Source organism: Lepidochelys kempii, chromosome 7 (genome assembly GCF_965140285.1).
Source record: "Lepidochelys kempii isolate rLepKem1 chromosome 7, rLepKem1.hap1, whole genome shotgun sequence".
NCBI lineage: Eukaryota > Metazoa > Chordata > Testudines > Cheloniidae > Lepidochelys > Lepidochelys kempii.
In genome coordinates, this window is record NC_136386.1 from 2561275 (window position 1) to 2587525 (window position 26251).

Here is a 26251-nt window from a genome sequence, read left to right on the forward strand (position 1 = left end):
GTTCTATTTGCAACTTTGAATAAGACACAATTATTGCCTCCAACATCTGGCGTTTTGCTGACCAGGCATATCTTAACAAAGCAAGGTTTTCATTGGTTATTCTGCTTTCTCTTAGCTATTGCTTAGCTAGGCCTCTGACCTCTTGACCAAACTTTGGGCCTGTACACAAATCCATATACCAGGTTATTACATCAGCAATGGATTTTAACTCTTTACTAACCCCAAATATGGCAATCAGTTAGATCCTGAGCATGTGGGCAAGACTCACCAGCCAGACACCTGGGAAAGAATTCTCTGTAGAAGATCCATGTGGCTAAATTCTGCTCTAGTCGTCACCACTGCAAATACACAGTATCTCCAGGGCAGTTAGCAGAGCTACTCTAGATTTCCGCTCGTGTATCTGAGAGCAGAAACAAGCTTATTCCCCCACTCCCATCAGCCTACCTGATATCCGTCTGTCTCGCAGCATCCTACGCCTGCTAACTCTCATTACACCTCCACATTTCTTATGGTGACTGGCGCATCTGTTTTATTCATCATCAGGTCCTTTAAATAAAGGACTGCTAGATACTGTAACTCACTGGTGGGTGCGTGTGCCAGGTCCCCACTCTGTGCCGATCCACTGAGGGAATGAGTTGCTACAGGCCAGAGCCAGGGATCCTTGGCTGCTCATGCCATTAGCTCGGGCAGTTCCCTGGCTCAGTCCCTGTTGTGTCATTCAAGATGGCAGCTGTCAAAATATTCGTGCTGAACTGCACTTTCGATTGGCTGCAGTGACCGTTCTACTCTGTTGGTTGGTTGTTTGTCTGGCAGTAGGGCCCAGCAGCCCCAGTCAGGATTGGGAACTTACAGCCCAAAAAGTGGAGAGTCATGAGGGGGATATAATATAAGGAAGGGGAGGAGAGGCAGGATGGCCCAGTGGTTAGTGGGCTAACCTGGGACTTGGGAGACTGAGGATTGATTCCCTGCTGTGACACAGACTCCCTTTGAGACACTGAGCAAGTCACTGAATAACTTCCCACGTAGATGAGCCCTACACGGCAAGCCAGGGAGCGATGGTCCTGTAGGCACTGCTGCAGTGCACTGAAAATCCTTGTGCCTGGCTCGATTTGCACACTCCAGGACTACTTCTGGGTGATAGTAGTACCATTTGGGACATCACTGCACAGCAAGCTGGTGTGCTGTGCATTTCCACCCTGGCTTGCTCCACAGTAATGGCCTGCATAGACAAGCCTCTAGTCTGTCTGCACCTCAGTTTCCCATTGGGAAAGTGTGGATGATAACCCTTCCGTCCCTCAGAGGGGTATTGTGAGGGTAAATTCACTGAAGATTCTGAGAGGCTCAAATACACCGGAAAAAAGGGCTGCATACGTACCCACAACAGAGACACAAAATTGTATAGAGTGGCAGTGTGAAGGCATCGTAGCCTTCCCTCAGATGAGCGAGCAGGAGACTGTGATGAATTCAGAATAACAATTTCCTTGGGAGATGATGAGCATTTGCTAGAGAGGGCACAATGAAGCTGTCAGTGTGTGTATATGTGTGCTCATTTCAAATTCCGAGCTACGCTCTTGATTACAGCATCCTGTGTTTTCTGATTTGCCAAAGATGTCCTACCTCTGTTCCCAGAGTGGGCCCTGTCAACAGGCGTTTTCAGTCATGTTTTTGGTGGGCAAAGGAGGCAGAAGGGGGAAAGGTATCAGATTTGTGCTTTTGCTGACCATCTACGCTAGGGATCTCATTTTAAAGCTACCCAGCTAAGAGTTAGGGAGAGTTGATATCTCCCTCTTTGCACATCTCAGACTTGAGGCAGCAAAACTGATTTAATTTCAACTCCTCTGCTTCTAATGAATGAACAGTAATATTTGCTAGTTCTCAGCAGGAAATCTGAATACTGTGTAACTTTGCAGATATAGGCGGGCATATGGCAGGAATGTCTATAATTCTAGGCATTGTGACAAGACACCCATACAAATGAGACTGAACCCTGGGGCAGTAGTTACTGTAGCTTAAAGGAACATTATTTAATACCTATTAATGGAACTGTTGAAGCATAAACATTCACAGCTTTCAGCTTCTGAAACCACAGCACAAAGCGATAGGGCAAATCATTCCTAAGGGTCCAGCAGAGGATAGCATCCACATCTTTAATCGAAGCCTGTGTGTAGTCAGGGACAGTATGATGCAGCACATAGACCCGGGGGAGGTAACCTGGGCTTTCCAGGCAGGAGTAGGAATCGCAGGAGTTTCCAGGCAGCCTGTTGCCAAGGCTGAGGGAAGGGGGAATACCAGTGTGAGGAAGGTGTAGACACCACTTGGTACAGACTCGATCCTCAAGTCCCTTAGGGTCACTGACATCAGTAGGAGTATATACCAAGTAAGGACTGCAGGATTCTTTCTGGCCAGGTTTCTACCTGGCCCCATCACCATAGTATATGAGTGTCTACGGCTCTGGTAGGGTATGTGGTGCTGAATCCACGAATGTAGCATTGTAATGTACCAACACTAGGCCTGAGCCCAGGACAGCCAGACTCCCTTGAGTGGAAAAGCCACACTCTGGTGATGGATGTCAATGGTGGGACTATTTAAATTTAGAAATAAGGGGTGTGTCAGAGGAGTCAGGGCCCAGCCTACCTCCGACAGCTATGCAAGGGGGAAGGAGGCAGCTCGGGTTCACCTGGGTGTCGATAGCACTGAGTCACTGGAGGCAGTTAAGTAAGCAGGGAAGAACCTGGGCAAGATCAAAGGACCTCAGTTAGTGGAGGAGCTCCTGAGGAGACAGGAATCTGCCAGAGGGATGGCAGAGAGAGGATCCCTCCAGCAGAGTGGGGAGAAGCTGCCAGAGAATCCAACCCTCTGAAGAGGGAAAAGCAGGGCGAGAGGCGGGGAAAGCCTACAGAGAAGGAGAGGTCGAAAGTAGCTCAGGGAGCAGTGAGGGACTGTGCAGGACTGGTTCTGGCGGGCCCAAACAAGGGCCCGGAGTTGGAAGGCCCCTGTGGAGCGGGTGGCCTGTGTTCCCCACCTACTCCAGCCAAGGACTCTGGAGAAGAAGGCTCTAAACTCAGGAGAACTTTGTCTATCAAGAAAAGCTACAGCTACAGCTCACTTCATCTTATGCTCAAATAAATTGGCTAGTCGCTAAGGTGCCACAAGTCCTCCTTTTCTTTTTGCGAATACAGACGAACACGGCTGTTACTCTGAAATTTGTCTATCAAGATCCCACCAGAGCCATGGGATTGCCAACTCTCCATTACCCTGAAGGGGGAAAAGACTATTAAGGACCTGGCTGGAGGGTCATAACAAGGAATAGAAGAACACAGAACATAGCACATGGGTGAGAGTCAGGTTGGTGTATTATCCCATCCTGCCACAAGGAGGCACTAACAGACAAAGGGCCCATATTACAGGGAGTTGAGAGAGTCTCAAGTGTGGAATCTGAAAATAGCTGTGACGAAATTTGCCAGAAAGACTAATTCGCCAGCGTGAGTCTGCTGTGAGTGCCCAGCAAATCAGATGCTCAGTCTGCAAGTGTAAGGAGGGACAATGCAGGGACCAAGTGAAAGCATTGGCATGTTTTAAAATACAACAGATTCTCATGTTTTGTCAACCCTGGCACCCCAAAAATGGAATCCCTCCGAGACACTGGACTTTACGCCAGTACCAGATGTTGTGCCAACGTAGCCATTTATTTGAATTTTGACCAAGTATTTCCTCTTTCCTTTTACTCTTAAGCTCAGTATTACCAACCTCAGACATTCAAACAAACGTGTCAGGCCCCCCAGAATCATGACATCGGCTTAACAATCACATTAAAATACTTTTGGGTTTTTTTTTATTTACCTTCTAGTTTCTGAGCCTTTAGGGTGCACTCAGGTCACATTTTCATGCTTTTCTTTGCACCTGTGAGAGGTAGAAACTTTCTTTGTTTACAAAACCAACAACAAAACACAGGAATCATAGAATCATAGAATATCAGGGTTGGAAGGGACCTCAGGAGGTCATCTAGTCCAACCCCCTGCTCAAAGCAGGACCAATCCCCAATTAAATCATCCCAGCCAGGGCTTTGTCAAGCCTGACCTTAAAAACTTATAAGGAAGGGGATTCCACCACCTCCCTAGGCAACGCATTCCAGTGTTTCACCACCCTCTTAGTGAAAAAGTTTTTCCTAATATCCAACCTAAACCTCCCCCACTGCAACTTGAGATCATTACTCCTTGTCCTGTCCTCTTCTACCACTGAGAACAGTCTAGATCCATCCTCTCTGGAACCACCTTTCAGGTAGTTGAAAGCAGCTATCAAATCCCCCCTCATGCTTCTCTTCTGCAGACTAAACAATCCCAGTTCCCTCAGCCTCTCTTCATAAGTCATGTGTTCCAGACCCCTAGTCATTTTTGTTGCCCTTCGCTGGACTCTCTCCAATTTATCCACATCCTTCTTGTAGTGTGGGGCCCAAAACTGGACACAGTACTCCAGATGAGGCCTCACCAATGTCGAATAGAGGGGGACGATCACGTCCCTCGATCTGCTCGCTATGCCCCTAAGTATACATCCCAAAATGCGATTGGCCTTCTTGGCAACAAGGGCACACTGCTGACTCATATCCAGCTTCTCGTCCACTGTCACCCCTAGGTCCTTTTCCACAGAACTGCTGCCTAGCCATTCGGTCCCTAGTCTGTAGCTGTGCATTGGGTTCTTCCGTCCTAAGTGCAGGACCCTGCACTTGTCCTTATTGAACCTCATCAGATTTCTTTTGGCCCAATCCTCCAATTTGTCTAGGTCCCTCTGTATCCTATCCCTGCCCGCCAGCGTATCTACCACTCCTCCCAGTTTAGTATCATCCGCAAATTTGCTGAGAGTGCAATCCACACCATCCTCCAGATCATTTATGAAGATATTGAACAAAACCGGCCCCAGGACCGACCCCTTGGGCACTCCACTTGACACCGGCTGCCAACTAGACATGGAGCCATTGATCACTACCCATTGAGCCTGACAATCTATCCAACTTTCTACCCACCTTATAGTGCATTCATCCAGCCCATACTTCTTTAACTTGCTGACAAGAATACTGTGGGAGACTGTGTCAAAAGCTTTGCTAAAGTCAAGAAACAATACATCCACTGCTTTCCCTTCATCCACAGAACCAGTAATCTCATCATAGAAGGCGATTAGATTAGTCAGGCATGACCTTCCCTTGGTAAATCCATGCTGACTGTTCCTGATCACTTTCCTCTCATGTAAGTGCTTCAGAATTGATTTTTTGAGGACCTACTCCATGATTTTTCCAGGGACTGAGGTGAGGCTGACTGGCCTGTAGTTCCCAGGATCCTCCTTCTTCCCTTTTTTAAAGATTGGCACTACATTAGCCTTTTTCCAGTCATCCGGGACTTCCCCCGTTCGCCATGAGTTTTCAAAGATAATGGCCAATGGCTCTGCAATCACAGCCACCAATTCCTTTAGCACTCTCGGATGCAACTCGTCCGGCCCCATGGACTTGTGCACGTCCAGCTTTTCTAAATAGTCCCTAACCACCTCTTTCTCCACAGAGGGCTGGCCATCTATTCCCCATGTTGTGATGCCCAGCGCAGCAGTCTGGGAGCTGACCTTGTTCGTGAAGACAGAGGCAAAAAAAGCATTGAGTACATTAGCTTTTTCCACATCCTCTGTCACTAGGTTGCCTCCCTCATTCATTAAGGGGCCCACACTTTCCTTGGCCGCCTTCTTGTTGCCAACATACCTGAAGAAACCCTTCTTGTTACTCTTGACATCTCTCGCTAGCTGCAACTCCAGGTGCGATTTGGCCCTCCTGATTTCATTCCTACATGCCCGAGCAATATTTTTATACTCTTCCCTGGTCATATGTCCAACCTTCCACTTCTTGTAAGCTTCTTACATGAACAATGCCCCTGCCAGATTCTCATTCAATAACAACTCCAAAAGTTGGGGTTTTAAGAAAAACACTAATTATGGTGAGATTCCTGATAAAATCGTGATTGTTAGTAGCATTGTGATTCCCCCCACCCCCTTCCTGCTTCTTAGGCCTGTTTACATGAAAAGTTGTACCAATTTAATGGTCTGGAAACCAAATGAACTAAATCAGTGCAAATCTCCCATGTGGACACAATGCAGGTGAAGTTACTAGATAATTGGTTTAGGCTAATTTGATATAATGCACTCTTAAACACAGCTAAGGATGTCAACATAAGGGGGTTGCATCTGTTTGCCAGAAGCTGGGAATGGCCGACAGGGGACGGATCACTTGATGATTCCCTGTTCTGTTCATTCCCTCTGGGGCACCTGGCATTGGTCACTGTCAGAAGACAGGTTACTGGGCTAGATGGACCTTTGGTCTGACCCAGTCTGGGCGTTCTTATGTTCTTATGATGATTTCTTCATGAAGACTAGATTTTGGTTTGCTTTAGAATCTGTTTCTGCAGCAGCTCAGAAATACTTCTAATGTGATGTCAGGAAGATTTCCCATCCAGGAAATGTTATCACTTCCTGATCTCTATGCCCATGACCCAAACCATTTTCATTTAGATGTAGGGTACGTGCTTAATTGAATTTTAAGAAAGAGCAGAGAAAAAATACATTGACATACAGTTAGGTCTCATGGGGTGGGATCCTCAGCTATACCTATGCTGCACCCGACACCTTTGGAGGAGAATTGTTATGCCACCTCAACTTCCCCCCCCCCATCTTAGGCTAGGTAGGGACTGTTTTACCCCTGGTATAATGTAGAGCAGTCTAAGGGCTTCTCTAAGTTGTGCCTGGCTGTAATTACACCCAGGAGGCTGTTCTGCCAGCTGGGTTCATTGGAGCACAGTGGTGATCCATTGATACTCCTGTTCTTAACATTCTCCATACAATGGGAGGTGCATCTGGGCTGCTTTGCCAACTCTATGCCATTGGGGAGGAACCCACAGGGAGCAGGTTATGCAGAGCAACTGGGGCCTTAGGAATGGGTGGTGAGGGGAAGGATCTAGCTTGCCACGTTTAGGTTGTTTGGGGACACTCATGCTTGCTATTTTCTGGAAAGTAATTGTCTCTGGCCAGTATGGCCTCGTCTTTGCAACATGCTTGCTCTGCCAGTCAGCACAAGTCTGAGTTGGACAAACTGCAAGGCATGATTTAAGGCTCATCTGTTCTGTCTGGCTTTTAATTAGCTACCAACTATTCCTGTTGCTAAGGGGTTAGTGTTTGGTTTCAGTGAATTACCCACTCGAGTGATTCACGTTTATTTGAATGCATTCGTTTTAGATTGGTTTCAGAGTAGCAGCCGTGTTCGTCTGTATTCGCAAAAAGAAAAGGAATACTTGTGGCACCTTAGAGACTAACCAATTTATTTGAGCATAAGCTTTTGTGAGCTACAGCTCACTTCATCGGATGCATGCAGTGGAAAATACAGTGGGGAGATTTATATACACAGAGAACATCAAACAATGGGTGTTACCATACACACGGTAATGAGAGAGTGATCACTTAAGATGAGCTATTACCAGCAGCAGAGCGGGGGGGGGGGGGGGGCAACCTTTTGTAGTGATAATCAAGGTGGGCCATTTCCAGCAGTTAACAAGAACGTCTGAGGAACAGTGCGGGAGGGGGGGAATAAACATGGGGAAATAGTTTTACTTTGTGTAATGACTCATCCACTCCCAGTCTTTATTCAAGCCTAAGTTAATTGTATCCAGTTTGCAAATTAATTCCAATTCTGCAGTCTCTCGCTGGAGTCTGTTTTTGAAGTTTTTTGTTGTAATATTGCGACTTTTAGGTCAGAGATTGAGTGACCAGAGAGATTGAAGTGTTCTCTGACTGGTTTATGAATGTTATAATTCTTGACGTCTGATTTGTGTCCATTTATTCTTTTACGTAGAGACTGTCCAGTTTGACCAGTGTACACAGCAGAGGGGCATTGCTGGCACATGATGGCATATATCACATTGGTGGATGTGCAGGTGAACAAGCCTCTGATAGAGTGGCTGACGTTATTAGGCCCTGTGATGGTGTCCCCTGAATAGATATGTGGGCACAGTTGGCAACGGGCTTTGTTGCAAGGATAGGTTCCTGGGTTAGTGGTTCTAGTGGTATGTAGTTGCTGGTGAGTATTTGCTTCAGGTTGGGGGGCTGTCTGTAAGCAAGGACTGGCCTGTCTCCCAAGATCTGTGAGAGTGATGGGTCATCCTTCAGGATAGGTTGTAGATCCTTGATGATGTGTCAGAGAGGTTTTATTTGGGGGCTGAAGGTGACGGCTAGTGGCGTTCTGTTACTTTCTTTGTTGGGTCTGTCCTGTAGTAGGTAACTTCTGGGTACTCTTCTGGCTCTGTCAATCTGTTTCTTCACTTCCGCAGGTGGGTATTGTAGTTGTAAGAACGCTTGATAGAGATCTTGTAGGTGTTTGTCTCTGTCTGAGGGGTTGGAGCAAATGCGGTTTTATTGTAGAGCTTGGCTGTAGACAATGGATCGTGTGGTGTGGTCTGGATGAAAGCTGGAGGCAAGTAGGTAGGAATAGCGGTCAGTAGCTTTCCGGTATAGGGTGGCGTTTATGTGACCATCGCTTATTAGCACTGTAGTGTCCAGGAAGTGGATCTCTTGTGTGGACTGGACCAGGCTGAGGTTGATGGTGGGATGGAAATTATTGAAATCATGGTGGAATTCCTCAAGGGCTTCTTTTCCATGGGTCCAGATGATGAAGATGTCATCAATATAGCGCAAGTAGAGTAGGGGCGTTAGGGGACGAGAGCTGAGGAAGCGTTGTTCTAAGTCAGCCATAAAAATCTTGGCATACTGTGGGGCCATGTGGGTACCCATCGCAGTGCCGCTGACTTGAAGGTATACATTCTCCCCAAATGTGAAATAGTTATGGGTGAGGATGAAGTCACAAAGTTCAGCCACCAAGTTTGCTGTGAGATTATTGGGGATACTGTTCCTGACGGCTTGTAGTCCATCTTTGTGTGGAGTGTTGGTGTAGAGGGCTTCTACATCTATAGTGGCCAGGATGATGTTATCAGGAAGATCACCAATGGATTGTAGTTTCCTCAGGAAGTTAGTGGTGTCTCGAAGATAGCTGGGAGTGCTGGTAGCATAGGGCCTGAGGAGGGAGTCTACATAGCCAGACAATCCTGCTGTCAGGGTGCCAATGCCTGAGAAAGCTTATGCACAAATAAATTGGTTAGTCTCTAAGGTGCCACAAGTACTCCTTTTCTTTTTTTGTTTTAGATTGAATTTCAGGGCACTCAGATGCCACCCTAAGAAATGAAAAGTAATATAAAGAACAAATGGAACCCATTGGTCCGAGTGCGTTGTGTCTCCACAGAGGATGTGAATTTGTTACAGCCCCAGTCACAAAGCCTGTCTGTCTGTCTGCAGCTACAAAGGCTCATGATTTTAGCTCTGGAGGTCCCCTTTGTGGCCCAAGATAGCATCTGGCCCACACATGTGGCACAAATGATCCAAAAAGAACATAGGCCCGCATTTGCAGATGTTCACATGCAGTTTTGCCCAGTGCATGTGTGTAACTGGAGTTGCAAATACACATAAGCGCAGCACCCCAAATTGCAGCAGCCATGGCACAGACACACCAGCAGGTATACACAGATGTACATGTGTGTTTTGCTCACATGCATGCATCCAAAAGATTGGGCCAGAGATCTGAAACACAACCCAGCGAAAACAAATCCTACCACACCAGAGAAACGAACATGTCACAAAACTTAGTGCCCAGAAACACTCCTGGTTCTCACCTACCCCAGTTCTACAGTGGTTTAACACCATTACTTCTGATTTACACCACTGTAAGTCAGGAGAATCAGACCCCAAATATAAGCCAAACAATATTGAAAAGAGAGAGCCATCTAATCACAATCAAGGAATGTCATATGTGTGTTGCTGGATGAAATGGTTCTGATGAACCTTGTGCCGCCGTACAAGGATCTGTACATTTTGTTCCCCAGAAAATCTGTTACATAGAAGGGCAAGATCCGCAGCTTGTGTAAATCAGCATAACTCCATTTGATAGAGCAACTGTAATTCACACCAGTTCAGGATCTGGACCCAGGGGATTTAAGAATTCTTGCAATTCCTTTGGAAAACGTTGATACTGAAAACGGGCTGCAAGCTCCACCATCCTGGGAAAAGATTTGCATGCAAACCCATACTAAATCCCCTTCAGAGGTTTGGAGTTTGGCGAGATGCTTGAATCTGGGGCTGTTGGTTTCATTTCTTGTAAGCAAACTATATTTCTGCAACTTTGATTTCAGCACAAAGGTGTCCCGCAGCACTGCTGTAAAAGCAGAATGAAGGATTCAGCTGGGCTTTAAAATCTTTCGAGGCTCTTCTTTGTCTTGTTGGGATCAGCAAGTTCCTTTCAAGCCTAGCTGAAAAGCCTGATGGAAACAATAGGGGATTATTCCAAGACTTTTTTTTTTTTTTTTTTTTTAAGGCCAGTACCATTCCCCAGCTCATGACACCCTAGACAGCTGGTAAATATCATTCTCTATCAGCTAACTAATCTTTTTCAGCAGTGATCGACCACCTACATCTGACCACCAAATTTCCACTCTGCTTGCCTTGACTGACATTTATTTAACAAAGAGCTACTAACTGCTCTTTTATCAGCTCACGAAAGTTTAACACAGGAGGGAACAAATGTGATGGGCACCATATGGCAGACACTCATAGCTTAGTCAGTATCTCTGGGCAGCCTCCATAATGGTTATACTGGAGAGGAGCTGAAACAAACGTCAGGAATGAATGAATTTGTATGAATTTGTGAGAGAGGAGTTATTGAACTGCTGTGTTGCTGGAACAAAATCAGTCGTGTCATGCCTTCAGACCCTTTCTTGATGGATGGCTTCATTTTTTTTAAAGAAATTTAAAATATCCTGTGCAATGAAGGAAATATGATTTAATTTGGGTCTTTGGGTTTAGTTTGTATTTTGGTTTTTTTAACCGTATCTGCCATCCATAAGGGTAAAAGCCTCAAACTTTGAGGCGCATCATACTAGTTCAGTTCCAGTGTGTTCTTTTCCCTGAAGATTGCTGTCCCTCCTCTACAGTGTCTTATTGACAAGGTAAATGATACAGTGTATATTTTTTCAGATATGCTGTATCAGCTGCAGTAAGGCCGTAAGGGGGTGGTCTAAAGAGATTGCAGAAACTCTTTAATTTTCTTTATCAAGTTCAATTTAAAGTTGCTTTCCTAGCTTTTATAAACACAGCCAGTCAGGGAAGAATGAAGCAATGTGTTGGTGTTCTCTTCTTCTCGTCTGTCTAATCACTGCGCTGGGGAAGCATTGAGTAGGCCCCTTAGCTTCAGAAGTCAAGATTTTTATTTTAAATCTACTGATTAGTTTAAATAAGTCTCCTTTAGCTCACACCTTTCCAGCCCGGGGTGTCCTAGGCAGAGATAATGGATGCTGCGGGATCTCTGGGTTGGTGGAAAGAGCCCCAAAGGTCTGTGTGGGCGTTGCATTCTCACAGCCTCTCTCCACAAGGATCATCACTACAGATGCCTCCCTGCGAGGCTGGTGCATGCTTTCTCAAAGTCACAGCTGAGGGCAAACAGTCCCCACAGGAGGCGACCCCTCCACTACATATCAACATGCTAGTGCTCACTTGCCACTACTTCCTTCCCCAGCCTGGGGTCACCCAGTCAGAGTAATGCTGGTCTACTGAGTAGCAATGGATTATATTGGTCAACGGGAAGGAGCAAGATCCCAGTCCTTACACGCTGAAGCCATAGGGCTATGGAACTGGTGCACATCTCCCCACATACAGACCTCAGCAGGTTATCTACCAGGACTGCAGAACACAGTGGCGGACTCCCTCAGCAGGCATTTCTGCCTCAACCATGAGCGGGAGCTGAATGAGGTATTTGGACGGATATGTCCCACCTGGGGTTGTCTGCAGATAGATCTCTTCATGACACCATCCACTGTGAAGAGCAGATGCTGCTGCTCAGGGGTAGGACTGCAATTCAGTGGGAGATGCCTTCGTCATCCCTCGGCCGTGTGTATTACTATATGCCCATCTCCCGGTGCCATTACTGTTCGAGGACCTGAACAAGTTGAAACGGGAAATTACTAGCCATCCTCATAGCGCTATTGTGGCCAAGACCACTTTGATTTCCAGAACTGGCTTGCATGTCTCAACAGCTGCCTCGCCTCTTCCCCATCCCCAGACACTGGATCTCATCACTCACCACGACTGCTTGTCACTTCATCTCAAGTGACAAGCTCTACAGAGGTGCAGACAGCACTGCTCAATAGTAGGAAAGCCACTACAAGGAAAATCTACCGACAGCAGTGGAAACACTTTCAGGTTTAGTGCAGCCACTGATCTATACCTCCTCTTGAATCTCGTCTGACACACATTCTCAGTTACCTGCTCAATAAAAGAAAAAAACTATAGAATTATTGCTGAGCTCAGGTAAGGTTCCCCTGGCTGCCATCACTGCCCCCCTTCCATTGAGAGGTGTTCAGTCTTCTTTCACCCATCCACTATGAGGTTTGTTAAGGCCTGTTCAAGCTCTTTCTTCCTGTCAGAGAACTTATTCGACCACATGACCTTAACTTAATCCTTAACATGCTGAGGAAAACCCTGTCTGAACCTACGAGGAGCTGTTCCCTCCTCTTGTTGTCCCTCAAGACCTTGTTCCTCATCGCCATCACCTTGGCCAGGAGGGGAGCAGAGCTGGGAGTCCTCATGGCTGACTCTCAGCGTTCTATCGTGGCAAGGTGACTCTACACCCACACTATCATTTCCCGCTCAGAGTTTCTTCAGAATGCCACGTTAGTCAGGTGATTCATCTACTGGTGTTTTATCCCAGGCCCCACTCTTCAAGCGATGAAGTGAGCCTACCGACACAAGGTATAAGAAGAGCACTTGCTTTTTACCTTGACGGGACTAAGCCCTTTAGGGCTTCTCCCTAGGCTCTTCATCTTGATTGAAGAATGAATGAAAGGGCACCTGCTCTCGACTCACAGACTCTATCAATGGGTTTTGGGGTGCATCCTAACTTCTTATGAGGGCTTTGGGGTTCATCCCACTCCCAGGGTGATTGATCATTCCTCCAGGGCTCAGTCTACTTTTCTCACCCTATTGAAAAACGTGCCCATCCAGATAGGGGCAAGGCAGCCACTTAGGCCTCTGTGCACACCTTCCCCCAGCACCGTGTCCTCTCATCTGCTTCCAGAGCTGATGCAGCTTATGGCGATGCTATTCTGTGGTCCATACTGAATCTGTCTCCTCAGCACCCTTCTCCATAATTGAGGTACTGCTCAGGAATCTCCTGAAATCGGAAGGAGAGTTACTTACTCCAATTCCTGTACAAGGTTCTTCAAGATGTGTGTTCCCGGAGACAGGGGTCTCCAAACTTTTTGAATCGTGCACCCCCAGGGCCAGGTCTGGGGAAGCCAAAAGAAAAAGAGCGGCCGCTGGCGGACTGCCTGAGACGGAGCGGGGGAGAGCCGAGCGGCCGCTGGCGAGCTGCCTGAGACGGAGCGGGGGAGAGCCGAGTGGCCGCTGGCGAGCTGCCTGAGACGGAGCGGGGGAGAGCCGAGCGGCCGCTGGCGAGCTGCCTGAGACGGAGCGGGGGAGAGCCGAGCGGCCGCTGGCGAGCTGCCTGAGACGGAGCGGGGGAGAGCCGAGCGGCTGCCGAAGAATCAAAGGCCCAGGAGTGCTACTGGTGCGTGCCGGCGGTGGTCCTTTGGCAGCGCTCCTCCCACCGCGCACCCCCACGGATGGTCTTGCGCACCCCACTTGAGAGACCACTGCCCTAAGAGATGCTCCATTACCTGCCTTCCTTGCTCTCTGCCTCAGTCTTCTGACTGGACTTCATGTCTGAGAAGGAACTGGTGCGGGGTGGACCCACTGCCACTCATGCTCTTGCCCTGGAGCACAAGGGTGTGTAGGGTGCAGGTGCAGACCCACTAACACTGCTAGGAAAACTCGCCAAGAGCGCATGGGCATGGGCATGTCCGGAAGGGGAACCCCCATAGTGACACACATCTCCAACTCCGGTTACTGTACACGGTAAGCAACCTCTCCCTCGTCCCTGGGAAATCCCAAGCAAATAAGAAGTGCCTCCGAAGAAATATTGGATAAGGCACAGCATGAGTTACCCAGAATTAGCTGAATATCTAGAAAGGTTTTGGGTTCAGCTGGGGCTGAGATTTAGACCAGTTCTTCATGTTTACTCCAGCATTGGTTGCTCATTCTTAAATGCAGAGATTTGTGCCCACCCAGCCAGTAGCAGCTGTACAAGGAGGGTTGGGTTTTTGGCAAACACAAAAAGGTAAACACTCCCCTTAGGCCTATCATGAATAATAACAGGCTTGCCTGGGTACAGCTCTCTCCTTGTAAAAATCCTTTCAGAGCGGGAAGGGTCAGAGGGGTCAGGCTGTAAAATAAACAGATAAGTGATGGTGCTCTGACATGCTCCACCCCACTCATGGATGCCGGACTGAGATGCCACTTGGTAGATCAGATAGATCTTCCTAATATCATCCTCCAGCTTCTTTCTTGTGTGCTTTGATCAGAACTGAAAGAGTCTGCCATGCTGACGGTTGGGTTCAGAATGAAGCCCCACTGAGGTAAATGGGGGAGTTCATGCTTTCCCCAGAGCTATTGTCTCAGCTCCCTGCTAATTCAGGCAGGCAGCTCTTTACCCTTTGAGATTTGGCTCACATTCTGAAGGTGATCTTTGTAATCAAAAGGGCAGGTGACTGATTATTTTTTAAATTGATAGCATACGTTTTGAAGCACAAGAAAGCAGCTACCATGGAAAACGAATGGGTCATGGACAAGTGTGAGCCTCCTCTCCCCAGCTCGTGGGCACACACAGAGGTTTCCGAAAACTCTGGTGCTTACGTAGGTGGGCTGTAGATATACTCTGACATCTTTCAAGTCAGTGGAATGCTCATGACATTGGAATCATTGTGAAGCAGCCAGCACATGTGGGAAGTGCAAACAGAGGTCTCCAACAGAGATTTGCAAACGTGCCTCTCATGTAGCTATTTGAAATGCTAATTACTTCTACATTATCTTGAACAGCCTGCATGGCCTTTACCCAGGAAGGACTCCTCCTTCTTTACATATGGATGTTTTTTTCATAATGAGATTTGTTTTTATTTCAGATTTCCAGGGCGGATGCTGCATTATCGTGATGGGTCATAGCCATTTACATCACTCGTCTTATTACATAAAAAGAAAAGGAGTACTTGTGGCACCTTAGAGACTAACCAATTTATTTGAGCATGAGCTTTCGTGAGCTACAGCTCACTTCACCGATGAAGTGAGCTGTAGCTCACGAAAGCTCATGCTCAAATAAATTGGTTAGTCTCTAAGGTGCCACAAGTACTCCTTTTCTTTTTGCGAATACAGACTAACACGGCTGTTACTCTGAAACCTTATTACATAAGTGCATGGCACCATGTGGATGATGCATCAGCCAGAGACTCTGTTAAGAGCAGTTTTCAAAAAAATACAAGGGAAGAAAAAAGCTTCTTTCGGAAAAAGCAACTTTTCAAATATTTGACTAAGGAAACATTATGACTTTCATGTACCTCCTAGGGGCCGATTCTCGGCCCAGACAACCTGCACTCGGTGCAAAACCAAGGGGGCCAAAGGTGACTTAAGCTTGAAGTTGGTACTCAGAGGGGCTCAAAAGAGCTGGAAAGATTCTATTCTATATAGGTTCTAGAGCTGTCAAGTGATGAAAAAAATTAATTGCATGATTAATCACGCTGTTAAACAATAATAGAATACCATTTATTTAAATATTATTGGATGTTTTCCACATTTTCAAATATATTGATTTCAGTTACAACACAGAATACAAAGTGTACAGTGCTCACTTTCTATTTATTTTTATTACAAATATTTGCACTGTAAAAAACGAGTATTTTTCAACTCACCTAATACAAGTACTGTGGTGCAATTTCTTTATCATGAAAGTTGAACTTACAAATGTAGAATTATGTACAAAAAATAACTGCATTCAAAAAGAAAACAATGTAAAACTTTAGAGCCTACAAGTCCACTCCGTCCTCTTTCTTGTTCAGCCAATCACTCAGACAAACAAGTTTGTTTACATTTGTAGGAGATAATGCTGCCTGCTTCTTGTTTATGATGTCACCTGAAAGTGAGAACAGGCGTTCGCATGGCACTGTTGTAGCCAGCATTGCAAGGTATTTACATGTCTGATGCTGTCATAAATATAAAGGGAAGGGTAAACCCCTTTGAAATCCCTCCTGGCCAGGGGAAAGCTCCTCTCACCTGTAAAGGGTTAAGAAGCTAAAGGTAACCTCGCTGGCACCTGACCAAAATGACCAATGAGGAGACAAGATACTTTCAAAAGCTGGGAGGAGGGAGAGAAACAAAGGGTCTGTGTCTGTCTGTAGTCGTCTTGGCCGGGGATAGACCAGGAATGGAGTCTTAGAACTTTTAGTAAGTAATCTAGCTAGGTATGTGTTAGATTATGATTTCTTTAAATGGCTGAGAAAAGAATTGTGCTGAATAGAATAACTATTTCTGTCTGTGTATCTTTTTTGTAACTTAAGGTTTTGCCTAGAGGGGTTCTCTATGTTTTTGAATCTAATTACCCTGTAAGATATCTACCATCCTGATTTTACAGGGGGGATTTCTTTATTTCTATTTACTTCTATTTTTTTATTAAAAGTCTTCTTGTAAAACACTGAATGCTTTTTCATTGTTCTCAGATCCAAGGGTTTGGGTCTGTGGTCACCTATGCAAATTGGTGAGGCTTTTTATCCAACATTTCCCAGGAAAGGGGGGGTGCAAGTGTTGGGAGGATTGTTCATTGTTCTTAAGATCCAAGGGTCTGGGTCTGTAGTCACCTAGGCAAATTGATGAGGCTTTTTACCAAACCTTGTCCAGGAAGTGGGGTGCAAGGTTTTGGGAAGTATTTTGGGGGGAAGGACGCGTCCAAACAGCTCTTCCCCAGTAACCAGTATTAGTTTGGTGGTGGTAGCGGCCAGTCCAAGGATAACGGGTGTAATATTTTGTACCTTGGGGAAGTTTTGACCTAAGCTGGTAAAGATAAGCTTAGGAGGTTTTTCATGCAGGTCCCCAGATCTGTACCCTAGAGTTCAGAGTGGGGGAGGAACCTTGACAGATGCGCTAAAGATTCATATGTCCCTTCATGCTTCAACCCCCATTCCAGAGGACATGCATGCATGCTGATGATGGGTTCTGCTTGATTAATGATCCAAAGCAGTGCGGACCGACACATGTTCATTTTCATCTGAGTCAGATGTCATCAGCAGAGGATTGATTTTCTTTTTTGGTGGTTCGGGTTCTGTAATTTCCACTTTGGAGTGTTGCTCTTTTAAGACTTCTGAAAGCATCGTCCCTCTCAGATTTTGAAAGGCACTTGAGATTCTTAAACCTCGGGTCGAGTGCTGTAGCTATCTCTAGAAATATCACATTGGTACCTTTTTTGCGTTTTGTCAAATCTGCAGTTGTGCAGAATGTGTTCTTAAATGAACAACATGACAATATAACATAAATATATGGCAGAATGTGGGTAATACAAAGCAGGAGACATACAATCCTCCCCCTCAGAGTTCAGTCACAAATTTAATTAATGCATTATTTTTTAAATTAGTGTAATCAACATGGCAGCATGTCCTCTGGAATGGTGGCCAAAGCATGAAGGGGCATATGAATGGTTAGCATATCTGCCACGTAAATACCTTGCAATGGTGGCTACAAAAGTCCCATGCGAACGCCTGTTCTCACTTTCTGGTGACATTGTAAATAAGAAGCGGACAGCAGTATCTCCCGTAAATGTAACTTAGTGATGGGCTGAAGAAGAAGTAGGACTGAGTGGACTTGTAGGCTCTAAAGCTTTACATTGTTTTGTTTTTGAGTGCAGTTATGTAACAAAAAAACCCCTACATTTGTAAGTTGCACTAATTTTTTTAATCACAATTAATGTTTTTGAGTTAATCGCGTGAGTTAACTGCGATTAATTGACAGCCCTAATAGGTTCTTATACCACATTCATGACCACAGTATCATTCATAGTATCTGAGCTCCTTCCAGTAATGCATTAAGCAATGCGACTAACATTGTCATGTGTTTTTTGTTCTCTCATCCTTTGCTCAGGAGAAGAAGCATGTGGAGTGTCTTGTCTTGGTGGGTTTTTATTTTATTTTTTAAATAAATATACCTGTTGCTCTGTGTTAGAGAAGACATAAAAAGAAGATAGTGAGGTTTGTAACAGTCCTTAGATCTTGGGAGAGTTCATTCCACAGTCTCGGACTGCCCCCGGAGAAAGTTCTGTCTCCCGCACCAATGAGCTTTAGTCTCACTGGTGAGCGTTCCATTGTGCCGGAGGAGTATACTTGTTGATCATGGTCTTCATCCTGGAGTGTTAGATGATCCTAAAGACATAATGGGCCCAGGCCATGGAGTACATTGAATATATGGGCTGAGACCTTGAACTTGTTCAGAAATTCTATGGGAACCCCTGAAAAGAGCTGAGGGCAGATGTGTGGTGTGCACAGTCGCCTGTGTTGTTGAGGAGATGGCACTGCAGTATTTTGTACTAGTTGGAGTTTCCTAAGTGCTGAAGGATTCCTGCCCAGATATATTGCATTGCTGTAATCTGGGCTGAGAGGTGAGGAAGCCATGAATAACTGTGGCCAGGTCATCATCTGTCAGGATGGGACAGAGTCTCCAAGCCGAGCAGAGGTGGTAGAAAGCATTACTCACAGATGCTTCTGTGTGTGAGCTCAGCATCAGCAAGGAATCCAAGAGTACTGTGACTGTACACTCTTCAAAATACACTCTTCTGCCTTGTTCAGGGTCTTTTTTGAGAGAGGGAGACCAGAAAGCCACGTTGTAGTCAAGGTGTGGGCATGCCATAGATTTATATACTGGTATTATGATATTTTCTGTGTTGTTTTCATCCCTTTCCTAATGGTTGCTAACATTCTGTTCACCTTTTTGACTGCTGCTGCACACTGAGCAGATGTTTTCAGAGAACTCTCCACAATGACTCCAAGATCTTCTTGAGTGGTAACAGCTAATTAAACCCCATCATTTTGTATGTATAGTTGGGATTATGTTTTCCCATATGCATTACTTGCACTTATCATTGACATACAGAATGGTAAGTAACTTGTGTAGTTAGTTCCACTGATACGATACTTGACATGAAAGTGAAGTTATTTCCATTCAAGAGACAGTTTCTTGTTTTCCTGCCCTTTCACTAATGGCTCAGGAATTGTCATATCTTCAGGCCCTACATTCCCATTGTCTAACATACTCTGTCCCCTTATGAGCTGATTCAATGATCACTGAAATCAATGGGAGTCTTTGGTGGGCTTTGGATCAGGCCCTTCATGAATTTAACCCAAAAATCTAGTAAAGGTCAGGTTGGTTTGAATAATTCTCACCCCCTGCCCCCAACACCTCAGTAAACTCCTTGCCTTCCAAATTCTTGGTGGGCCTTTAGTCTTCCCATCCATCTCTACGTTCCAATCTCACATCACCTGTGGGGTCTGACTGAGGCCTCCTGTCACTTCATGGTTGAAAAGAGATGTAAGAAGCCTTCAGTTAAAAAAACCTGAGAGTGCACCAGAATTGAACCAGAATCTGGCTTTTGGCCTACCAGATAGACTGGAGATCTGTTATACTCCATGTTGGAAGGCGTAGGGATGAGAACCTGTGGGGAGAGAATTCTGAAGTTCTATGGGAGCTTTGAGAGGAGTCTGTGTGGGCCTTGTTGGAAAGGACAAAGGATCATGGACCTGCAGCACAGAGGATGTAGAATGTGATAGCCCTGGTTCCTCCACAAGATGCCCTGCTTTTCAGACATGCTTCTGTGGAACATGCATCATGTGTGTATGATGAGTGTTACCTGCCATGCCATGGGTGCTGAATGTTACAATAAAAATACCTGTTCCATTTCCCAATCGATAGCAATTTAAATCAGCTTCTTTCTTTAACTTTAGGATTTTTTTAAATAAATGCCTTTATTTTGTCTTCGATGAAGAGAATCTTTAATTCTGTGAGCTACGGTGGATGTTTATTCCTGTGGCTTCCATGTAATCTAGAAACTATAGAGAGTTTATACTTACGTGTATGAATAGAACATTTGTTTGTGAGCTGTAGTGCAGTGGGAATTCATTTTGGAAGGATTCTGTCTTTTGTAAGTTCTCTAAAAAAATTTTTTTTTTTTTAATTTTTATTTTTTTGGTATTGCAATGATGCTAGTCGCTCCAGCTGGGGCCCCATTCTGCTAGGTGCTGTGCTCATCCCTAATGCACTGAACTGACTCCATAGCGTAATGTGGTCGCCTGTGTAGCCCACACAGGTGGTGAAATGGTTAATGTGGGCCTGAAAAGCCACTTAACCCACCTGGCTGCCCCTGAAGGCTGGGCCAGACCTACTTAAAGATAAAGCCCAGCTGGGTGGTTACTATAAAGAGAGGCAGCACCGAGCAGAGTAGGCTGTGGGGAAAAAGGGAAGGAACTCTGCCATGAGACAGTGGAGAGACTGGGAGGGATCCTTCAGGTAATCTAGATATGGACATAGGAGTTGGAACTAGAGGTGCTGTTGGACCCCCTGGCTTGAAGTAGTAATAACAACCCAGATGCGGGGTTTCTGCCTTCATCACCCGCACTATAAAAATGGTTCCAGCATCACTAGCAACAGAGCTCATTTACTGGTGTGACCCACGTGGTACTGAGTGCTGTGGCGTTGTATCAAGGCCTTCGGTCATCCTGTTGAGCCCGTCGGAGTTGTTGTAGCAATGGCTATGAAGATCTCCTCAGAGCTCTGGTTTTTCTTTCTAGTTTTGGGGCTAGTTGTGGAAAGTATCATGATCATTTCTCACTTGACTTCTGATGGCACTGAAATGTGGCTTTTTATTAGAATTCTTGTGAAGTGCCAGCTTCAGGGAGCTGAGGAATTTTAACAAGCTTTGCCATGATGGATATCCCTCTGGGGACAGAGCTGCCCTAAGAACTATAGATGCTGAAGATTTTAACCTTGGTTTTGAATTTCCACAGATACATGGGTTTTTCTGGAGTCAGAGTGCGTATCTGTGACCTCTTGCCTGGAAAGTGGTCAGTATTATTATGTTACGTTGTGCACTCATCATGCAGAACAGTGCTTCAGATGGTACCTCCATGGCTAGTTAGAGTTGATATTTACTAAAGATGAGTAGAATTTTGCTGAGATGTTAGAATAATGTAAAAGGAATTAAAACAAACAAACACCTCAATGCACACAATAATGCGGTACCTGGAATTAGCTTGAATGGTGGGGTTGAAATTCTCCTCTGCTGTCGCAATTGTCTCTGCTTGAGAGTGAACTCTTGACGCTTGTTTCATTTCATAAATATATTGTAATTTAAACAACACTCGTAATTGCTCAAGCAGGCTGGCGTCCTGTCTTTTGTGCAACATCTCTATTTGATGTGAATAACTTTTTATAAAAATAGCCATGGAAGTAATTCATTTTGAAATGAAACACGCCAATTGTGACTGCGTTCAGCAAGGAGTAGGTGTCTTTGAACACCCACCACCTACATATCTCCCAAATAAAGGCATCTCTCCCTGATGGTGGCAGCATTACCCTCATGAAAAAACTGTTACTGTCTGAAAGAAGCATTTTGGGGAAGGACGAGGAAAATGCTATTAAACCTGCAGATACTTGGTGAAATAATGGCTCCATTAAAGTCTGTGAGAGTTTTACCCTGGCTTCAGTGAGACCAGGATTTCACCCACAGTGGGAAGAAAAACTACCCAGGGTTTGAGCAGTGAACACATGTTTGGAGGTGCTGAGAACTTGTGATAGGGACCTCTGTATCTTTAGAGAGTTTGTGCTATTGGACACCCAGGGGTTTGTCTTGCTATCAGTGTGCCTCACTGTCAGAATTGTATAATGCTTGCCTAGCTGCAGAAGTTTGAGTGTGCGGGAGACTTGCAGGAGACCTAGTAAGTTGCAGCCGTGTCCTTTGAGTGCTCTAGTTTCTGATGACTTGAAGGGGCTGGGGCTGGGGATGGAGAAGGGCCTGCCTGTTCAATGGGGATATTCTAATTCCAAGGTACCTCTACATTGAGTCTGGTGATGCTGATTAAATCATGTCAGAGGCACAGCTCTGCCAGCAGGAGCAAATTAAGCCAGTTGGATCCCCTACACATTGGTTGCTCTACAACGCCCACACTGAACTGATTTAATTACAAACCCCAAACACACAGGAAAGCCTGGGAATGGGACTTTCTGCTTGTTGGAGAATGAGCAATTGCTAAGGATCTGGGGAAAATCTGGGGTGGGGGAGGGTCTGGAGGTTTGCTCATTTCCGGGGAGCACCAGCCACGGGCTGCAGTGTGCTAGGGTGGTGAATCTCAGTGCAAGTGAGGGAGAGGGGAAGCAAGGTAATCTTGTCCTGGCTCAGAGATGGAGGAGATACCAGCTGCCTGGCAGTTCTGGCTAAATTTTCAGAAGGCTTTAGATGGTGGGAGAGGGATGTGGGATATAGGGAAAAAGAGACAAGGGGAATGAAAGAAAAGGAGAGGAGACAGGAACCCTGCAACAGAGCCTTACTAGTCGGAGATCAGAGGGGCTATAGACAGTTTGTTGCAGAGCGACATCTAGACCTATGCATACCTTGGACTTATAGGGAACTTTTCATTTTCCAAGAGCAGAACAAATATTGAGGGCCAGTCAGTGAGATGATGCATGGAGTTAGGAATTTCTCAGTATGAGAACATGTAGGAGAATCTGGTCCATTGAAATAAAGGGAGCTATCTGTGAAGTCAGAGGTACTGCTTATTGTGAATAAAGATGGCAGAATGTGTCCCTTAACGTTCATAGCAGCCCAGTGAGGAAGGCATAACAGCACTAGACTCATAGTCTTTACAGCCAGAAGGGACTATCCTGATCATCTAGTCTGACCTCCTGCACATTGCAGGCCACAGAACCCCACCCACCCACTCCTGTAATAGACCCCTAACTGAGTTACTGACATCCTCAAATCACGGTTTAAAGGCTTCAAGTTACAGAGAATACACCATTTACATTAGTTTAAACCGGCAAGTGCCCTGATACCCATGCTGGAGAGGAAGGCGAAAAACCCTCAGGGTCTCCACCAATCTGACCTGGAGGAAAACTTATGGTGATCAGACTCTGAGCATGTGGGCAAGACCTCCCAGCCAGACACCTGGGAAAGAATTATCTGTAGTGACTCAGCCCTCCCCACATAGTGTCCCATTACTGGCAGTTAGAGATATTTCCTACTAGCAGTCACAAATGGGCTACATGCCATCATAGGAAGTCCCATCATCCCATCCCCTCCATAAACTTATCAAGCTCAGTCTTGAAGCCAGTTGGTTTTTTTGCCCCCATTCTTATGTAAGCAGAGTCAGGATGAGCTCTACCCTGACATCTGGTGGTGAGGTGTGGCAAGTTGTGGAAAAGAACTTCAGGGGCCGATCTCATTTGCATAGGCACACCCACCCCGCCTAGAATGAGGCCATAGCTGCCCAAATTGTCACTTTGGCTGCTGTGGGATCCCCAGTGTCTCTGTTATTGGGGCAAGAAGAATAAATTGTTATTACGCTGATTATGGGAACTGTGCTTGGAACTGTACTTGGCCTTTTGTTGTGATGGAGGGACTCACCATCAACTAAGTAGCACTCGCTAGGCAAGGGTCATGGGTTCCAAAACTCTGTGAATTGAGAGAGGCTTGAGACAGGTATTAGTACCTTTGTGAGGGCCTGAAACACCCATTGCACCTCTGTCTCTCTCCACTGTGGAATGTCAGAGCTAATTTTGGGTCTATTAAGAGTCTTGTTACAGGTACTGTGCTGCATTCACTTTGGCCTTATGGGGCACCAGCACTAAGGCTCCCACTACTATGAGCTGGAATCACTGAGCACTGTGTCAAGTAATGGGGAGCGGGAAGATCTAGAGTGCAGTGGTGCTGTTCATGGATAGGCTGGCAGAGTGTTCATGAGACGGTGAGGCGAGCTGTGCAGAGCGGAGCCGTTCGTGAGACGGCGGAGTGGATCGTTCGTGAGACGGCGAGCTGTGCAGAGCAGAGCCGTTCGTGAGACGGCGAGCTTCAGGACACGTAAGGTGCCCCTTACCTCTTTCCTCCACACACAGGCACATTTTAAACCAGACTGGAGAGTAACACCCTGCAGATGAACTTTTGAACTCTGGGGCTGGACTTTTTGGACTTTGGGTGATTTGTGGATTGCTGGACTCGAGACATTTGGGTTCTGGGACTCAAGAACCTGAGGGAAAGGATGTGGCCCAATTTGCTGGGGTGGGTCTTTGCTCATGGTTTGGTTAATGAACACTAGTTGTGGTGTTTCCCCAATTGAATGCTGCTGTCGTTTACCTCATGTTATTAAAGATTCACTGCTACACCGAGACTCTGTGCTTGAGAGAGGAGAAGTATTGCCTCTTTGAGGTGCCCAGGGGGTGTGTAAGATTTTCCCAGGTCATTGGGTGGGGGCTCGAGCTAGTTTTGCATTTGCTTTGATGAGAGGGAACCCCTGTGTACTGAACCCGGCCCTTGCTGCTATCAACTTGGCCTTGCAGAAGGGTTACACTTAGAAGGCTGTTACAGAACTGCACTCAGGTGATGGTTCGAAAACCTTTCATAGAATCATAGAATATCAGAATTGGAAGGGACTTCAGGAGGTCATCTAGTCCAACCCCCTGCTCAAAGCAGGACCAACCCCAACTAAATCATCCCAGCCAGGGCTTTGTCAAGCCTGACCTTAAAAACTTCTAAGGAAGGAGATTCTACCACAACCTTAGGTAACGCATTCCAGTGCTTCACCACCCTCTTAGTGAAAAAGTTTTTCCTAATATCCAACCTAGACCTCCCCCACTGCAACTTGAAACCATTACTCCTTGTCCTGTCCTCTTCTACCACTGAGAACAGTCTAGATCCATCCTCTTTGGAACCCCCTTTCAGGTAGTTGAAAGCAGTTATCAAATCCCCCCTCATTCTTCTCTTCCGCAGACTAAACAATCCCAGTTCCCTCAGCCTCTCCTCATAAGTCATGTGTTCCAGTCCCCTAATCATTTGTGTTGCCCTCCGCTGGACGTTCTCCAATTTTTCCACATCCTTCTTGTAGCATGGGTCCAAAACTGGACACAGTACTCCAGATGAGGCCTCACCAATGTCAAATAGAGGGGAACGATCACGTCCCTTGATCTGCTGGCAATGCCCCTACTTATACATCCCAAAATGCCATTGGTCTTCTTGGCAACAAGGGCACACTGTTGACTCATATCCAGCTTCTCGTCCACGGTAACTCCTAGGTCCTTTTCTGCAGAACTGCTGCCTGGCCATTCGGTCCCTAGTCTGTAGCGGTGCATGGGATTCTTCCGTCCTAAGTGCAGGACTCTGCACTTGTCCTTGTTGAACCTCATCCGATTTCTTTTGGCCCAATTCTCTAATTTGTCTAGGTTCCCCAGTATCCTATCCCTACCCTCCAGCATATCTACCTCTCCTCCAAGTTTAGTGTCATCTGCAAACTTGCTGAGGGTGCAATCCACGCCATCCTTCAGATCATTAATGAAGATAACGAACAAAACCGGCCCCAGGACCGACCCTTGGGGCACTCCACTTGATACCGGCGGCCAGCTAGACATGGAGCCATTGATCACTACCCATTGAGCCTGACAATCTAGCCAGCTTTCTATCCACCTTATAGTCCATTCATCCAGCCCGTACTTTTTTAACTTGCTGGCAAGAATGCTGTGAGAGACCATGTCAAAAGCTTTGCTAAAGTCAAGGAATAACATGTCCACTGCTTTCCCCTCATCCACAGAGCCAGTTATCTCGTCATAGAAGGCAATTACATTAGTCAGGCATGACTTGCCCTTGGTGAATCCTTGCTGACTGTTCCTGATCACTTTCCTCTCATGTAAGTGCTTCAGAATTGTTTCCTTGAGGACCTGCCCCAGGATTTTTCCAGTGACTGAGGTGAGGCTGACTGGCCTGTAGTTTCCAAGATCCTCCTTCTTCCCTTTTTTAAAGATGGGCACTACATTAGCCTTTTTCCAGTCGTCCGGGACCTCCCCAATCGCCATGAGTTTTGTGGAAGTATAACATTGTGGAAGTATAACATTGTATAAGGGGACATGCTGGATACATTGTATATGAGAGGGCATGCCAAAACATGTTACAAAGTATCTGAGGGAGCACACATAGGGACAGTTAGCTTTTGAATGGAAGGTGTGAAGGGCAATT